General features: G+C 31.7%; 1 protein-coding gene across 1 annotated transcript in view; it reads right to left on the bottom strand.

The window, feature by feature from the left end:
• LOC131847774 (myosin-I heavy chain) overlaps positions 1-20,900 on the bottom strand; it is an 88,898-nt gene extending 67,998 nt beyond the window's left edge. Inside the window, exon 1 of the mRNA XM_059197421.1 lies at positions 20,655-20,900. The gene's annotated coding sequence lies outside the window, so the exon portion shown is untranslated. The remainder of the gene's footprint in view (positions 1-20,654) is intronic.
• Between the last annotated feature and the right edge of the window lie 155 nt (positions 20,901-21,055).

The following is a 21,055-nucleotide window of genomic DNA, read 5'->3' as shown; positions in this document are numbered from 1 at the left end:
GTATACTTTTTGTGACAATGCAAAAATAGTTAAGTTATAGTTAAGTTAATAAAAAAAAAAAAAAAAAAGGAAAAAGAAAAAAAAAAAAAAAAAAGAAAGAAAAAAGGGGAAAGGGAAGTGAAAAAGGGAAAAAAAAAAAATTGCCGAATTACGACAAAATGTGAACTGTGAAATTAAACAATCAATAATTAAACAAAACCTGGACTATAACAAATAGTGAACTTTGAAAATAGTGTTAGAATAAGATTTCATATAATTGTATATGCAGTGTAAGAATTCATAATGTGTATTGTTATATTATGAATTCTTACATTGCACAATGTAATGAAAACTGTGAAATTAGTAGTAGTGTAAGATTTATATAATTGTATATGCATATTGATAAATCTAATCTTCCAAATAAAGATGGGTGACACTGCATGTTGTCAACTCACCCGGCCGGCCAGCGGTGGTTCTGGGCCAGACGGATAAGGTCTGCCTCGGTGTCATTGTTAGGCAAATTGTAACATCTCGGCTGGAGTTGTACAAAAATGGAAATAAAATAAATATAATAATATTAAAGTAAATTAAAAAAGGCACGGACGAATATGTCTGTGGAAAAATGTATTTAAATATAAAAAAAATGCAAAAATAGGTACCCCAGTCATTGCGCTTATTATAGTCACAATGATTGCTCATAGTACGGTCACAGGTACGTAATATAACTCTATACAATACAGGCATGCGATACAAACGATTCTTTGATGTAACGATCACATTATAGCGGTTGTTATGTTGTTAATATGATAAGCATATTCAAGTAATCTAATGATTGATAGTAATGATTTTTGTGAAGGCTCTTAAGTGGTTACCATTTAACCACCTACCGACCGACCAAAGCACATATCGATTGTTACAAGATTCTCCAGACTCTATTATGTGGCGTTATAATAGTTAGTAGTTTTGTGGCGTTCTTATAACACATTTCATTACCACAAATGATTGGTCTACTCGTATTTCATTGCGAAGTTTCATCAATGATAAATAAATCTGAGAAAGTGTGCTGATTTATGGACTGATATCAAAGACTACCACTAATACATATTTTTGCTTTCATTTCTGCCGAAACCAAAACTCGAAATTTGCGTCAAAACTGACATGCAACGTTTGATCTGATACAGTAGACAGTAAAAGTTAAATTCTGGCACCATAATGTGGTATAGTTCATATAACTATATCGTTACACGGATAGCTTTTATTAATTACGCTATGATATATATGATTTATATTAAATCAATATAATTTTATTACAATATTTAGTTCGAGCCGCTCTAATTAACAATCGACAAAAAACTAGTTGAATTATCATCAAACCGGCATAGCTTCCAATCATTTAACCATTAGAAGTGAACGGTTATTAAGACATGATAGCAGTAAAAAATACACAATTGTGCTTTTTCAGTGTGTCGATTTAGCATTGTCTGTTTACGTCTGGTGATTGATATAATAGACGCTATTAGTGGTTGCTATGTTTTTGCTTATTTACTGTAATATATTCTTCACATTTTATAGTTTATAGTCAGGATTTAATTATTTTATGCAATTTTAAAGGTTTATCTGTCTAGAGCCGAATAACTGGATATACAAGATTGTCTAGTCAAATAGTAATATGGGCCGTAAACATAGCAGTCAAGATATCCGTTAATTCAAATAAATTATTATTTTTTTTGTAGTATGATAATATGTTTTTGTAAACACCTGTACGTCAAAAGCTTTTAACGCGACCTGATGGGATGCGAAATTAATTGACTTCTCTGATACCTGCGACAGGTTACGTCGGTGTGTAAATGATTAATTAGAGATATTTGTTACGGTATCCGGATAATATTGCATTATAATTATGTCTGACTACTTATATATTATATTCAATAGAATTATTCAATGTAAATGCGAGTCAGTCGCTCAGAAGATATTAGTTATGTTTTTGTACCATACATACATTAATATACTGTTATGAAATAAAATCTTTCTCTAATACCAAAAAGGTCGGGTAATATAAAAATAAAAAACTCAGCGGTGCCATGCATGAAAATACAGTTTATTTTGAAAATCGATTATAAAGCTTACCGAAAACATGCGATAGACAACGTTTTTTTCTATTACACATCTAATTTATTGTATACGTTCTCAAGGACTACAAAAATCAGGTCAAGCATCCCATTTTAGTAAACACTTGGCTCAGTAATGAATCGAGCCTGTAAATGGTTGCGCAAACGGAACGGGACCGGGGTATAAGCGACTCACAAAGGGCACGAGTGACAGACACTCGAATCCTGTTTGCATGGGATTACTCCTCTTGAATTCGAAAACAGTGGATAATAAGAGTTTCACGTTACATAGCGTTCATTAATTACTAAAATAAACAATATTATTGGACTAACTGATATTAATTCAATATTTATGTCGAAATGCTTGAAAGTATGGATTAATTCTATTAAACATAATGTGCATTAAAAGAAGGTCATAGTTTTAAATATGCGAAAACAAAGTCGCCATATATGAGGTTAATACACAAATATTTTGGTCATCCATTTATCGTTATTTACATTCATCGCAATATGAGACTATACACAGTAGAGTTAGAGTAATAAAGAATATACATTTTATATTAAAAAACATATTTAAAATGTTTTGATTTTTCACCAAGTAGTTTCATGTTGATAACACATATTTAGCTAAGATAACAAGGTCACAGATTCAACAAAATGTGATAAGTGGTTATGAAATATTCTATGAGATCCTTTGAAATATTCACAACAATTTAAACCAACCCGGCTCCTGGGATATCCTCGGGAACTCATTAACGTCCTGAATTTGTAGCAAATTTACATGGGAAGATAACGGTATAGTTTTATATGCAACTAATCATATTGAATTCTCCTATGTCAATTATGAAACTTCACCAATTGAGTATTGTTAGAATTCTTTATAAACACTGTACATTGGAAATTTATTGTTAGTTGTAAGGATTGTGTCTCATATATTCTGTCAGGTCACCTCGTGATTATTAACCAGACTATTGTGGTTAATATCTACGTTGAATTCACTACGATGCACTAATAAATGACCTGTTCCATTTTCTCCCCATCATTTTAACCTTTATGAGGCCAATGTAAAACATTACCTCACCAAAATTTAATTTCCATTTTCCAATATAATCCAACAATGAAATATGTGCCCACAAATGAAATTGTAAAAATTGAATGAATTTAGATTATTGAAAACATTCTTGTTAGTACCACATTCATGTTCGCACAAAGAAGGAGCCAGAGAGTGAAACCAAGTTTTTTTGGCAATCAAAGGCATATAATAGATATGATATCTGCAAATGGCATCTCAAACCAATAGCAAAGACTCTGCACCTGGTGTGCTTGATACATGCAATCTGTTTACGCAGGATGTAAAAAGCTCGCTTTACGGGTACATAAAAATAGATGACGGTGTTGATGAAGAGATTACATGTGATGTGGCAATGACACCTTATGCTTGTAATTGATAAAAATTTAAATTAAACTAACTTTCGAAACATTTTGTTTCTAATTTACTAATGTATGTGGTAGATGCTGATTGTTGCCTATTCAATGAAAGTGGAAGCTGACGGGGGCATCGTTTATAATGGTACGTACACACCCATAGTAATCTACGTTATTAAATCTTCCTAGTGGTAAATTTCTGATGTATTTACCGATTTGATTTCTTTTCCATCATTTCATTCTTCACTGTTACTCTATTAGCTAGTCAACATAAACGCTTGGGTTTTTTGGTCTTCCTAGGTAATTTTCGCGAAATATCTGTGATTACTAGGTTTTTCGATTTTATTGTACAATCACGAGTACGATAATAAGAGTTTCAACGTTTTTTTTAATAATAAATAATAAATTTATTTACATCAACGGATATACACGTATACACATTTTATAAGACAATGTAAATTACAAAAAAAAAACAGAGTATATTAAAAAAGAAGAAACAGATATAATATTTAAGTCTCAACATAACATTATGTCACTGCTGTCCTTACTAGGTCATTATTATATTACCAAAGAATTAATATTGTAACAATGTTTGTACTTTGTTATTGTATATTTGTTTATATATTATATATATAATTGTATAGGAGCAATAATTGTCAGGTTATTATTTTTACTGGTAATGATGACTCCATTATTATTTTCCTTTTTCATTAAAAATATGTATCATGCACAGTAAGGAAGACGCATACAACTCAGTCATTAGCATACCTGTTGGGTATCTATCTACTGGCCTAATTAGTGTTTGTATATTTCAATCTCTATCTATGTACTCAATACATATCTATTTGTTATTTTTGCGAACATAGTTTAATTAAACGCACGTGTCCGCGGTTGGGGGCCACATTTTCGGCGGGGTCGATGACCGTACCACGTGTTGGAAAGTTGGGATAATAATCGATTTATTTTTCGGTTTAAGCATTAATTGTTTTGAACATTTTTAATAGAGGGGTAAACGAATAGCAGCATCATACGATTTTGGAGCAGGTTAAATTTTGTCTTGAAATGACGCGACTGAATCGAAAGGAAAATCGAAACGAATAAATGTAAAGTGGCACTTACTCAAGTATAGGTTTATAGTAGATCAAATACTACAGAAATGTATGTATAAAGTTATATATTCTATTTGCATTTATGTAGAAATCGAGTTATATAAATCTTTGATGATGCCGTAAAAGGGTAAACATCTCTGACTAAGTGTCGTCCACTTGATGTTATTTCAATTTGATTCCAATTCGACTACGCCAGCAGATCAATGAGATAATAAGTGAAAATTTAATGAAGTAAGATTACTGTCATGATAATGAAATATTATTACTACCATCATAATGAACTAAGATGTACTTCGTCTGTGTCACATTATCCTGTTATTGTAATATTTTCTATTGCAGCTTCGCTCCTATTAGCTGTAATATATATTGTATTTTTAATTATTTCAGGCTACTAATGGCTCATATTATAAATAGCTTATGGTCAATCATATATATGTTAGAATAGAAGGCACTGAATCCGCCAAAAAACCGCCGATACAGATACTTTGGCCAGTAGTCCTCCTTCATGAAGGTGGGCAGCATTTGTTAATATATATAGCATATGGCCTACCTCGCATAAATAGGCTATCCAATACTAAAATAATTTTCAAAATCGGACTAGTTATGACGAAGATAACAAGGAAGTTTAGAATATTACTTTATTTAGAAATTTTAAAGAGATGTCTATGATTTCGATGTTTATCTAGCGTAATTTGCTAGCGGTTTCATTGTAATGATGGAAAGACGTATTCGGTAGACGGTAAACAGCTGATACAATGACGTAGAATGAAATATTATAATGGTACCCAGAGTCTGTACAATACAGAGTACTCAACACACTGCCTCGTCTCGTAGTTTCGTAGAACTTTCTTTGTTTATTTATAATTCAGAGCAAGAACCAAGAAGCTTTTATAGCTTTTAGAAGCTATAAAGGCAGTTTTTAACGCCCATGTTTTGTTAAAAGGGCAATATTTGTGTTGAGGTCATTACACCTTATTTATAACAATGCTAATTCTGCTTTGATATTAAGGTTATACGCTTATTATAAATCCATTTCTCATTTCTATAGGCAGATACAGGTTCTATAATCTTTCGAGTGATTGTTCGAAACTTGATTGGATATGACGGTGGATGGAGGCTCTACTACGAGTTTTCATATTTAAAATTGTGAAAGCCTACACATATAGAATTGTATTATGCACGGTATATATTGTCTATATCATGCGTTCATTTCATATAAGAAAAGTATTTCTATTAAACGAAAATAAACCCTACAGAGTAGGTATATAACAAAGTTTATTTCATGAAAAGTTCAACCCTATTACGAGTACGGAGGATATAGGTTATTATACATTTTATTTAGGTCAAACAGCACACTATACGATTTCGTAGGTAACACTAGTTATTACATAATGTACTTATTACTATCATCACTATTTATCCTATTGCGTTTGTTATTAAGAATTAGGAATATTAGCTTACGGTGTATCACTTTTAGTGACGGATACAGATTATAATTGAGTTTTACACTTAGTTGTCGTACAAGCAATGTCACTTAATTATTCTTCGTGGTGATACAGTCGTATTTGATTACTTTTTCCTTACGCAAAAGAGTCTTATAATAAGGTTTTAGATGCCTGTGGCATCGAAGCTCAGACGAATAAACCATGTTGAGACAAGTACCACTTGCCAAATGCGGTGACCATAAATTCAAACTACGTTTGACAAATACGGAACGTACTTCTGTCGGATTGTATACGATTGGAATATCACCCAACAACATAACCATAGGTTTAATTATACTTTGTAATGCAACTGAGCAGATATAATGACAGTGTATTTTGTGGCCTTGCTGCCGTTCACGTTTATAGACGACTGTTACCACTTCTGATCAGGTACGTTGACAGCTTGTTCGCCATTTCAATTGTATAAATATATGATTATGTTTGTCCTTATACGTATAACATGTTGCTAAATAAACAAAAATGTACCTACATTAAGGTGCGTGAAAGTTAATTTCGGGATTAGGTGAGGCCGCATTTTGTTTTATTTGTAAATCTATTGGAATAAAACAAAAACAAAATTTTTAGTTACCTTTATTTACCATAAACCAAATCGATTTTAACAACGCCCAAAATAAACAGATAAAAATGTAACAATCATTGTTTTGTTTTTGTGTTGATGAAGTATCCCAACAATAGCTTTTCTTATATATCGTCCATGTACAGACAGCGATCAGTTACATTTTTATTATTTGTTTACATAACAACTATGATGATAATATTGTAGAAAAATTACTTGATTATCATGCATAATAATAATATAAAAGTAAATGAATTTGTTACTGGTTGATCTCGTATTTCGACTATGTAAAACTTAATACCTCATATTTCAAATTTCAACGACAGCGACACCGCTACATCTTATGAATCTAACGTTAAAAATAATCACAAATTAAAGAAAAAGCCATAAATCTAAAATATACCCATGAATAAATTTAGACATAAAATTATAGCACAATATTTATAAACGTCAGTATTTATGAGTATGTTTGTTTGTATTGCTCTGGGTGTTTTCTATGTGGATACATTATGCGTATATATTTATAAAAAAATCTAAGTATATATAATTATTCCTGTCAGTAGTTAGTACATGGCACGTTCTGATTAGTGTAAAACTAAAGAGTGCTATGTAATAGCATAGGATCATTCACACAGCGCCATCCAGTGATTTGACAAACATAAATATGATTAAACATCATATTTGTTAGAAATTCATTTAATCAAACGTAACGGAATTTATTACAACACTCGAAACATATCCAATACGAATCTAATAGTTATTTGTATGTAGATAAATATTTGCGTAGTCTGGAATCCTGGCAGCGTCGTACTGTCGTATAAAGGTCATATTGACACCGTCCGCTCTGGACTTATAGGGAATCTTGTTTGTATAAATGAGATTACACAAGGCGCCAATGTGAATGAATAGAGCGACTGAAACTGTAATGAATTACGTTTCATCTATTTCTTACGTAGTTAAATATATATTGATGATATTACACACAAGTGATTAGGTAATACTCTAGTTCCTATATAGAGTACATTTAGGGCTCTGCGAACGCTATAAATTTTCATAATTTTATAATAAATGCTAAAAAAAACTTTCTATAGACAACTTTAAATCACTTAAATAAAAAAAGCAAAATTCTACAGCATTTATCTGTTCTCTTTGACTCTATCAATATAATGTTTACAAGTGCTTCCAGGAGCATTTGACATTATCCTTGTTTAAACTAAACAATACGGTAGCTGGTGATAAGCCGCGCGATAACGGTGGACGTCCGGCGTGACAGCGGCATTTGGAGATTATTTAAAAGTACACCGGATTTGGGAAAAATGAGGCAATTAACAAGAAAAGATTTGTACAATCCAGCTTAAATGAGCGGACCTTTTAGAGATAATTGGTTATGTCGCAAGTACCTTTTTGAAAAGTTGATTGTAATGTTGTACTTATGTTAAACTGTTTTCAAAAAGAGAAACCTTCTCAGTTTTACTAATTTTTCTGTTTATATATTAGGAGACATCAAAATAATTATCAAAATTGATAAAATTTTCATAGTCATCACACACTAACTTTGCTTCGATTAAAGTCAATAAACAAGTTTTAGACTGAATAAATGTATGAAAATAAGTATTTTTTCCTTACACATAATATATAGTTGTAATAAAGGGAACATATACCCTTTTATTATTTTTTATATTTATTACTTATACTTATTAAATATAATAAGAATAAATAATAATAATAAAACAATTATCATTCTTATTCTGAAAATCTCTTAAATAATTTATTCACGATAAATTATTTGAAAGATTTTCTGTAGATATAGCTGGTATACGTATACAACTACAAATCCTTGGGCATCAAGATTTTCTAAGCAGCCTACGTTATAGACGAAGTAAGTCTCTGATAAGATTTACGAACGACAGTTTATTGTATCCACTGAAATACGAAGTATATACTCTAATTTAAAAAATATATAGAAAAAAGGCAAACGTTAGTATCGATATTTGTGTGCATGGGATGGCCGCACACAATGTTGTGTAACCTCTGTGATAGTCGATCAATACATCTGCACCGCGACAATAAAAGGGTAAACCGTAATTAAAGGGTTAGGAAACTGCCATATAACAAATACGATAGACAAGCAACGAATAGAAAGTTAATTAAGAAGGATAGGATTAATTACTTATTTAAAAGTTTATATACAAATATAAAAATAAAACTGTAACATATTTAATAATAGTTGCGTTAATGTACATAAAATTCGATCGCCGTGTAGATCTTTGGCCTTTGTTCAGCAGTGGACGTCTTCCAGGCTGAACTGATGATAATGATATAAAAGTTTTGAGTATTATGCAGTGTTTTATTTGTTAGTGCTTGTCACCTAACCCTCTCTAAAAGGCTGGATCAATTTGGATGTCGTTTTGTGTACATTTTAATGGATTACCGAATGGCTTTAAAAAACACAAATGGAAGCACTAGGTGGCACTGTTTTTCCGGTAAGGACGAAGTCTCCCGGTGCCCCGGGTATGTATGAATATGATAGCATACGCAGTAATTATAGTAAAATAATAATCATATAAAAAGCGTATAACCAAGGGATTTGTTTTTAATAACTCACGCTGTTATCTCCGGAAATTCGGCAAATACTTTTTAATGGGCTCTCATTACGCGTAATTCAGAACAGTTCTAGATCTAGATTGTTGATTAGGCAGTTGATAGCTAGGTAGAATAGTCAATTAAGCAGTACGGAAGTACCTGTAGATACGTAAATATTTTCGTAAGTACAGATAATATAGATAAAAACATTCCAGTAGGTTACATTAAGTATATATAATTATGACGAGATGTTTCTTTTGACAAATTTCTCAGAATATCTTCTGTTTAGTCGTGATCTCGTGAATCGTGATGTTTCTTTGATTGTTTCCAATATTATCGTAATTTCATGAGAAAGCAAATCTAGGTACGGCGGCACAATAATCTTGTATTGTATCAGTCCACAATACAAGATTCTAAGATCTATTTTAACAATAAATGATAGTTAATGCTATTCACAATATTACTTTAATGAAGTAGGTATCATTGTCTAAGATATAATAGTAGATAGAATAGAAAGGAGGTCTTTGAATCGACAGAATAGGGACCACCGACCCAGTACAAATAATATCGAATTTGAATATTGGTATCAGAGTATCCATTTCGAAACAACTCTAAACAATCGTCTTTTTGTTTTAAATAAGACATAATTGATTATTGATTCTGTAGTATTGTAAATTAAGTCGATGGTGATTGCTTTTGATCCGGCGACTGGCTTGTTTACTTATATAAATGGGAACACTCGTGTTGTCCGTATTTAGATGTTGATTTATAATTTATATCTTTTTCGTATCAGTTACTAACGCAAGTTGAAGAATTGTTAATTTAATAACCGAACCGAACCGAACATAAACCAAGTAAGTTCGTTTTTTAATGTACGATAGAGAAAAGTCGATATGTAAGACTATAACTACTGAGTGCCTAGCGCGGGTAATGTTGTTAAGTAAAAATATTAAAAATCAAATCCTTTATTAGCGGATGTTTACGTAATAAAATAAACCTTATATAATAAATAGTCAAACGGACTCTCAGCTTACTTTTGTATTACTACTGGAATTTTCAACAAATCACTGTATTGTGTATGAAGACATTTCGATAGATTGCTAGAGTCCAAAACAGACCCACTTCAGGATCAGGATACAACCTTCGTAACAGATGTAATTGAAGATCATTTCATATCACTATTCGAATAGTTCACATGCTTATTTCTAAAGTCAACGATCTATTTATGATGTTAGTTTGAGAATTGTATTCCTTGTCCATTAGTATGTGTACCACCTTAGTGTACCAAATTATTATATTATACACAAACATTTTGTGTATTACTTATGGATAAGCCGACGAAACGTATAAATAATATGCCAATACATAATATTAATATAATATATTAATTTAATCTAACTCAATAAATATTGTTTCATTTGTATTGAGTTTACACCCGTATTTTTCCTTATTATATTTTGAATGTTATTTTGTAGAATAAAATGTACACGTGATATTTTTGGTTTAAAAATGTCAAAAGTTATACCAGCTTGGATGCTGTTATTTAATATGTATGTATATATAGAACATTTTATAGCTATTGTATTACAAAATTAAATCATATGCAAAATTAAATGAAAAAATAAACTAAATAAAATATTTTATCGATTTATGTCAGGTTGCTACTTTTATTAAGGTTGTATAAGTGCCGAGACTTGTTCGAAAATTGCAAATTGATGTCAGGGGGGCGTTCGTGCAAAAAATATAAAAAGAGTCCTTAGCAGCTGCCATTCCGGTATAATCGGCTCAACATATCGATGATTTCGATGTATCGATTACGTATTAATAATTCTGCGGCAGTGATGGGCCAGAGGGGTTGGCCAGTCACTTGTCAGTTTTGTCACTTTTCGTTTTCACTCCCGATTCCTCTTCATTTTCACGTTAGAAAGTCATCAACAAAAATTAGTGAGGGTGAATATCAATAATTACTTACATATTTTTTTTACTGTAAACAAGCTTTAAGAAAAGTGGAATAAAACCTAATGAATACCTTCCTATATAAATCAATTGCTTGTAAATGGGGGTATCTGTGACAATGATTAATATTTTACATTAATTATTACTAATTGCCGTCGATGTTGATAAAAATAATACAATAAAAAAATACGTCATATTCTAGAAAGGAAGTAATTATAATTTAAACTAGATAATAGCGTTAAAAACAGATAACTTGTTATGTGCAACTAGTTAATATGCTACTTTATCGTAAAAGGAACCGAGTCACCTCTCTACGGTAGAGATGCAAAATTCGTTATCTAAAGAAAGAAAGAGACAACCATATAAATACAACAAAAAATCAAGGCTCGTGTACACCTGTTGACGTGTTGGACCCGACCCGGACAGCTGTTATTTGGTAGCCGGAGTAAATTATAGTATACTGCAATGCAGTTGTAATAAAGAATTGAAGTTTCTTAATGCTTACTCGTATGGGAATTGTGGCTTTAGACACAAATAAAATATTGCGGCAGCATGTTTTTATTTCAAGTACATTTTTATTTGCAGTTAAGACTAGTTACTTGGCACATTGAAAATATATTTCTGGAATATTATAATTTAAAGATGGTGGGAGGAGATTGTCAGTAATGAGTGGTTTTTTATAATGGATGAATGGAATGATGCCTCCGCCTGTTCTACTAGTATATGTGATTGTGGTGCACCTGTGAAAGATGATAGGATGAACATGGAGTTTGGTTTATTCGACAGGTAATAATTGTTTATTAACTGAACGTAGCAATTTGATATAGATAAATTAACAACAGATAAAATATGTACTTCGAACCCGTAGGGCATAGAGATAGATACGTCATTGTAAAATAAGTACAAATGTGATTTTATATGAAAATTGCGGGTCACACCTACACAAAATTAAAATTAATGTGAACATTTTGCATAAATGTAATAAAATCAGATTAAGTGCTAACAATAAATTTATGTAGTAAATAAAAAAATCATAATAAGAATAATTAATGAATCAGATATTTAAATTTTATTGTTAGGTCTTATCGCAAAGCGATTTTAGGTAAAATACTAACAATAAAATTTTAATATGTAAAAGTGGAAATGAAAAATTAACTACGGCATACCTACATACAAAAATTTATGCTTAAGAACTTGAACAAAGGTTTTGTTGTACCTAGTACCTTATTTGATATTCTACTCTCGTCTTGAAAATTTCCCGTAAATTGATCTATTCTATCCTCAGAGCGTGGGTGACCGGACAAAGGATCTCATGAATCCTATTAATGTAAAAATATAAAAGCTATGTATAATACTGTTTAATCAACACTCTTCAGCATCATTAGAGGCTATAAAAAAAAAGTGCGACGAACCATAAACAATATTGTATCGCTTCATAAAATTTTCACACAAAAAATTAGAACAAAGATCGGAAATTGTGAATCATGTCCGTACGTTTTATCACACATGGTCCCGTTACTGTGTTACTACATAAGTGAAAATTTGAATTACTATAACAATACTAGTAGAATTTGTTTACATTTTTAACTACCTACAATGTTCCGCGCACAATATCAATGAAGAAAGACGAAGTTAGTGTAGTCACCAAATATTATGGATGAGATTACTAGCCGTTACCCGCAACTTCGTCCACATGGAATTTAACTTTTTTTTAAAATTAATATAAATATTTATTTTTAAATGACAGTAGCCAAGTTACTCTTTATAACATTAGCCGTCAAAATCGGTCCAACCGTTTCAAAGATTAACAATAACACAATTGTAAAATTAATTTTTTGATATAATTACCGTCGTATATCCTTTCATATATATGTATTTAGTGAAAAGCAGTTAATTTGAAATTACAAACAGACACTTCAATTATATTTATTTCCATACATTTGTTAAGTAAATAAATGCTTCGGACAAAATTCTATAAATCAATGCTGGGTCTAGGTTTATCATCCAGGAATGTTGCAATATGGTAGGTACCATTACATGCGCATACATATATTAATTATTATTGCACTATAAATTGTGTAGAGTCAACGAGTGTATGATAACAGAATTGTAACAAATTCAATTATTAAACTAATTAAATCTCACGTATTTTCCGTATTCCGTATACATACTTGGAGGAATTATTTCATTGCAACTCATGTCAAGTGACGATACATATACTTACATATTTATATATTTTTTGTAGAATATTTCACAACTAAATATCTAATAGTAGGTATTACGCCATTATTAGAGGCCATGTTTGTGTTCTTATAATTAAGAAAATAAAATTGCGAGAATTCTTCCATAGTATCAAATTAAAGTGTCTTTGTAGCAATTTAAGGGCCTGCGCAGACGAGCTTTCATATAAAAAAAATATATAAAAAGAATCAGATTGTATGTCAATTAGAGACACTATGGAAATTTTTTCACCAAACATCATCAATATGAGAGAAATGTTTTCATTTCCACAAACAAATTTCAAATGCAAACCCCATATTCTTGACTACTGGAACTACTTATGTACATACGTATAAAATTTGACAGATAACGAAACGCTTGGCTTATTATTTCGATTTAATTAACTATAGGTAATATACAATATGACGACTCATGTCAGGTGATATGATGTCCAAAAGAGGATTTAACTGTTAGGGACATATATAGTCTAATCAAATATTAAAAATTGGACTGTAGTTTTTTTATGTACTTACATACAATATAATATATACAATATGTGTTTTATATACAATATAATAATACAGTATATTATATTGTATATAAAACACATATTGTACAGAATAGTGCGGCAATAATTTCAAATGGTTTCAGAACAATTGTTTATTACATATATTTAAGTACGAGTCTAAGCTACCGCTGATAATAATGAATTCTCTAATTATTGTATTAATTTAGTAATAAATATATTTAGTATGCAAAATCTTATTTGACTATAAAAATAAAAGATATTTTTTTTATGATTCGATAAAATTGTTGAATATATATGGGCCTAAAAGGATAGTAAAGATGAAATCTATTAAAAAAAGTATTAGTAGGTTAGAAGTTGGCAAAAGTAGGTCTAGTTTACTGAAAAAAATACAGTTTAATGGAGGATATTCTCCTTTCGGAAGTCTGTTGAGAATTGGACAAGTACAAGGACAGATCTTATGGGTAAAAGCTAAATATAAACGAGATGTGACACGAAGCAACTTCCACATCGTGATAGTGAGGGCGATCGCCTCTGGCCGGGTCAGTGTCGTGCCCATTCTCCTACTCAGGGGTGTTACGACTGTTGGTATCGTTGATACGTATTTTTCCAACGTTTTCATAATTAGGAAGACCTCAATTGTTTGTATTTTTTGCATGTACGGCATATATTTGGATATTTGCCAAAATCTATAATCCTTTTGTTTGTTACCTAACTTCTCCTAAATAGTTATATACTGATTTGGATTCAATGGCGTTGCTTTTCAGGGCAGGACGCCGTTTGCCAGGTACGCGAGTTATTTTGTCAATTCTCATCAGTTGACTGCCGTGTTTGTAGTGGTACCATATCATACAAACTTCATTACTATTGAAGGTTCCCACCTTAAAATTCCAACATGTATGTAGTATAGTTTTTTATTTTCCAAAAAGGCAACCCTGCGTGCCAATTATGGGCACAAAACTGCGATTTTATCTACTCTGACATCCATTTTGTAACTCGCTTGTTCTTTATAGGCCCTTGGCCAGCACATTATGGTGAACCTATTGTTCACAAAATGCCCGCGGCTACGTTTGAAGTCTGGTCTATTATGAACTGTATAGACGAGGGATTTTTCGTCCTCATGCTGTTGCAAAGCATTTCTGTTTTATAATTTGACGGACATAATTTGTCAGAGATTGTTTCTTGTCTGGAGAAGCCCATGTAGCACTTTCACTGACCTTTATATAATTAGATTACCCTTTGTAAAACTTTGTAAACGGGAGATAGCTATTAAAATAAATGGAAGTTATTAATAAGACAAGGTACTTGTAGAGAGTAAAATATTTAAAAGTAATTAAGAAATAGACTTCTCTATAATCCTGTAGGTCTGCTTGCTTCGACCTTGCCTGAACTTCGGAGAAATTGATCGTTACCCTCTATTAATTTTTGTCAGGTAATTAGGGTATTTTCTGACGATGTTACCACAGGGCGTTAAGGTGATTGTCGGTAATATGAACTAATTACCCTATTCCTAATCATGTACCTTACCAAATTGACATCCAGGCGGTATACCATGAAAATCATCGTGATAAATTCGTACTGAATTTGCAACTATGGGCTAACTAAACCGATCCGACGTCATGTTCATCTTATCTTTCTCCACTTGTACCTCGCTAGCGTTAAACCATTAGCGCAGTCGGGTCATATAATTATTATCCATTAAAAGTGTTTCAAAACAAACGATCCTAATTATTCTCAACTATCGGAAGGTAAACTAACTACCTAACCCTGGACAATTCACACACTTGACATCAATGCACAATTCAATTTAAGCGCAATTTATGTGATTAAACAACTGATTAATACTCAAATACTTTTATTATATATATATATATAATAACAAAGAAAACACCCAGACAACCAATTATGCTCATGATATTAACCCGCGAGTCGCACCTATCCGAAGAAGGCAGAGTGCAAACAGCTAAACCATCGAAGTGGTAACGTTATAATAACGTACTTTTTGTCGAAACGCATGTTACTATAGGATGTCTTTCGACTTACCTTCATTCGATATTACGTAACTAGGTAATCTTACACCATATTGGTTCCGACACCGTTATACCGTTCGATTACTCAGCGATGTTTCTGAGTAAAGCGCATGGCTCTCAGAAAGTGAACTGGGTCTGTCGGAACTGAATGAATTGACGCATCATTACTGAACATTCCACGTTCACTCCTTGTGCTGGCCTTCGACCAGTAGTTCTCAAACTATGGCACTTTTGAGTTGAGACTTAATAACAATATTACGAGCACTGATAAATGGACCATACATGGACCGATCGATGGGCACAATAAATAGCTGGATTGACTTTTTGTATTGTATTAAAATATTTAATTCATATAATATCATGTATTATATGTGAAAAGATCTTCATTCAAATTGGTGTCGTTTAAGTATTCTTTATGACCAATTTTCTAAAACTGCGAAAGGATGAATCGCGAGTTGGAAAGTTTTTATTTAAGTGAGATGCGGTGCAGTCAGTTATGGGAAGTCATTGTTCCAGATTATAAAGCGATAAAACAACATATATATATATACATATCTTCATTCAAATTAGTGTTGTCTAAGTTGTCACTAAGAAACTGAAAATTATTAGTACTTTATACCACATTTTTATCTGTCTGTAATGCAAATAAACGACTTACTTACTTTAAGACTGCGTAAGAATGAGTTGGGAAGTTTTTAGTAGGTGAGATGCGGCACAGTCAAATATGGGAACCACTATAAAGCGATATAACAACATATTAAACCGCTTTGTCTCCGCCTCTTATGTTTACACTCCTCGGGTATCGCATTACCGGTTTAATAGGAATTTCACTGTCTTTAACAGGATCGAATTGCGTTCCATTTCATGGTCATATTAAAGGACAAGCCGGAATAATGATTTATTTATTAGTAACCGAGACGATTGTAGTCATCATTATTAACTTAATTCACCATACTTTCAAACGAGCACCTACGCTATGTAATGAACTATAACTAAAGGATTAATTTAAAAGTTTAAGTTTCAATTTAAAAGTACTTCTATAGGATGATATAAATAAATAAAATTTAAGATTTTAAAATCGTGTATGCAATTATTTGACCGAATATTGTTGATATATCCCATTATTTTATACTCTTAGGTATAATACTTTGTTTTCAAAACACATTGGCAACTTCAATATACCGATATAAATAAAAAATACTCATAATAATCTAACTACTCTATTAAACATGATGCGTAGTTGCTCACATGGACGGTGTGATATGTCAAAGCTTATTAATTTTAAATAAAAGTTAATACAACGTAATCTGAGTAATCTGATGAGCGATTAGAAGATAACTATGGGGAGTCCACAGATGACTCATGAAAATGAATGATCTTGAACGACTGGTGTTAGTGACTCACGCGCATTTTTTCTTTTTATTATCATAATAGAAGTCAACCGGTTAGGGATGAATAGAGCGATTAGGGACAGGTGTCCGTTTATTTGTGTAGTGAGTCAATAGCTTGAGTTTATAACTAAGGTAAAAGCACTAATGCTAGACACATTAAGGACAAACCAAACTTCATTCTCAAAAATGCAGATGTATTTATCAAAAAACTACAGTTACAATTTTTTTTACTGTTAGAGCAACTTTTACAAATTAACTTTTTCATGTAAGATGTTTTAAAACTGACATATTTTTAACTAAGAATAATATTCTTCTTAGGTTTGTCGTAGACACTAAAAGATGACACCATCAAAAATCAAATCCACCAAAAATAGACATCAATTGGCACTAATAGTAGACATATATAAGATCACTCTAATATTATGTGTTTCATCAAAACAAATCAATAAAAATACTTTAAAATGAATACCAAGCACAGCCTATGCTTTAAAATTATTAAATTAGTAACAAAATATAATCAAATCAATTAACATAAAAATATGTATCAGAAAATCAATATTTAGCCATATTGCTTGTCAAAAGTAATTACATTTTGGCATTTTGGGGGAGGTCTTTGCCCAGAGTGGACGTCTTCCAGGCTGGGATGATGATGATGATGATGATGATATTAAGTACTTTAAACTATTCAAAACCTAAACTATTGATACTAGGCCCAAATTCCTTTGGGGTTCACGAAGAAAGTAGTCTCGTCCATGTTATAAATTCGCTGAGATTCATTAAGAATATCTCTATGATTATTACTGTTTAGGCAAGTGCCAATTTCTTGAAACCAATTTTTTATTTGAGATATCATTACAGATGCTCTGGAGGCTGTCAAATTTACCTTGTTATAAAGTCAGGGTGATGCTTTAAACAGCTGTTGTACTATCTCTTCCCTGGTCTACCGTTCTTGGATTCTATCTTACCATCTTAAGGTCTTGAACTATTTTCTTAGCACTATCTTGTAAGTTATCTTTTCGTATTGGGTACCCTTGTTTGACCATAGCTTTTGCCCATGTTACGAATATTCTTTCACCGCTTCGGTCACGTAACACCTTCTTCCCATTTTACATCTAATAGGTCTTTCCCTTGACTTTGTTTATCAAAGTTACTCGGGGACTCCGAATTTCTTCTCCGCTGTCGGAACGTCCCGCCTGCATTCTTATATAGCTGCTTCCATATTGTCATCGGAGTATCGAAACATCAGACCCTTTACTGGAGGCATCGTACTCGAACTTTAATTTTAAATTAATGGATACCTAATAGTTGACACCTAGTATACCCTAATAGTTGACACTGTCTACTTATAGTTAGACTAGTGTAAAATAAACGAAACTCGGATATAAACATTAGTTTTAAAACGTAAAGGCTAAATTTGCATTAAAATAAGCTAACAAAATCAGTTCGATGTAACCCTAATAGAAGACACACATGTCATCTTTTAGGTTTTGTTTGATTTGTGGTACTAATAGTAAACACCACTTAAAATTCATAAAAAAACAAGCGAAAATAACAAGGAAATAGTTCTAATAGATCAATAATTTCATATATTTATAATATCGAAACCAACAATAGCTAACAATCATATATATATAAGATAAATTTATACCTATTAAAAGTCAGTCGCCTTAAGAAAAACGCTAAGAATTACGCACTTATTATCAACCTGCTCATATTGTCTGTTGTCAACTGACGCCGTTTTGAAATTTGCTTGACAATGTATGCAAGCTTTTGACCACGTATCATAAATGACCATAGGTATCTTTAATATCTATAGTGGTGTTACTTAAATGATTAGTTTTCTTAATAGAAAAGATTTTTTTCGAAAGTGTCATCTTTTAGTTCAGTGTCGGGCATTAGTGCTTTTACCTTATAACCATAAATGTCTAACATAATAACAATACTAATAGAAAGTAACTAATAAAATACCTATTTAACTATAATTAATTTAAAAGGTCGGTTGTATTTAAGTAAATTATAAATAATTATTAATGAACCTATTAGTTAACGTGTAAAACAGAAGGGTTAGAAATTTTAGAGTATACCTACCTACCCTAATGGAAGTTCGACGTCGAAAGCTTGTGCGCTATATACGAATAAAGGTTTTAAGTAATGTTAAAAAATGAATATAACGTATGTATATGGGAATTCGTAATGTTTTTTTTTACAATCAGGGAATTCTGTAACTGAGCACAGATTGGGACTTCGTAACGGGATCTTTTTTTTTGCAACAGATGCTAGTTTTTAACTATAAAATATATATTATTGTAATCGGCATTATTGTTAGCAATGTACCATGTCAGATTGATCTCTAGGCTGTCTCCTGTGGAAACCATCATGGGTAATTTCTGGTGAATTCGCTAACGCCTCACTTGACTTCATGCTCACCCTATCATCCTCTACTAGTGCATAACGAAGCTTGTGTATAACGAAGAAATTTATGCTTGTAGCCTGCTGTTTACTTCTGGAAAGAAAACTAACTCAATTCGATTGTTTTTTTTCTTATAAGTTATTTTCATTATTCTTGTAGGAAGATTGAGTTATGTTATGACGATGATATTATTGGGTTCCTACAGAAGCAACAGCAGCTAATATGTTGAATCACAAACCTGGTAATAATCTTCACCAGCTTTGTGATTCAACAACGCGCGAGTGGTGATAGATATATATAAAATAAAGCTACCTAGATTAAATAGAAGAAAATTAATACTCAAATTAAACTCTAAATATGTATAACGCATTTTCATTAGGGGTACTTTAATTAGTTGCCTAGTCAGATACTAGGTAAATAATCAAAGTAGGTACCTATTATATGCAGAAATATTACAGTACCAAGACCGACTCTAGACCGTAATAAATATGTCTCTACCATCGATATAACATAAAATAATTGAAGGTACCCCAAGGTAACTCAATAAATTCACAATATTAGTTAGTAAGTACGGCAAATATCTTACGAAAATATCGTTAAATATTTTACTTGTGTTTCACAAAAGTAAGTTTTCTCTCAAATGTTAAATGAAGTAAACTACAAAAAGTGCAGCCCCATACTAGTAATAAAATTGTTTCGCTACTCCGACCACCAACCCCTGCAATATTTCGCTACTCCGTCATGGGGCGGGTGTGCTCGACTCGACCGGGCATAATATCCAGGGAGCTGCATGAACTATAAATTATTGTAATGCTACTCGTCCTTTCAAATTTATATCGTTTTAATTCATACATACCTTGAAAACGAAGAAAATTGCAATATTTTCTTGTATTGATCACATGTGTACACTTAACACCACACAAAAATCTATTTTTTTTAAAGATTTACTGCACTCAACTTTGCAATATTACGAGTAAATATTATACAAAAAGTAAGATATATTAATTCATAGAACTACATACACAAATCACAAAATTTTTCAGTTATTATCAACAATTTAATAAAATTATGTTGGATTAATCAACAAAACACCGAATACTACCACAAGTATTGTCATACTGAAGTGAAGACTTGAATGAATGAATTTGAATGAAAGGAGATGGAACTCTCAAAGCAACGCCCGGGTAAAGCAGCGGAAACCTATTTTACGCCATCTATTAGTACTAGCAGTACTTAGAATTATTGAATACTACAAGC

Source organism: Achroia grisella, unplaced genomic scaffold (genome assembly GCF_030625045.1).
Source record: "Achroia grisella isolate CSIRO2021 unplaced genomic scaffold, CSIRO_AGI_Agris_v1 utg540, whole genome shotgun sequence".
In the NCBI taxonomy this organism is placed as follows: Eukaryota; Metazoa; Arthropoda; class Insecta; order Lepidoptera; family Pyralidae; genus Achroia; species Achroia grisella.
The sequence above is the reverse complement of the archived record's forward strand: the minus strand, read 5'-3'. Positions and strand labels throughout refer to the sequence as shown.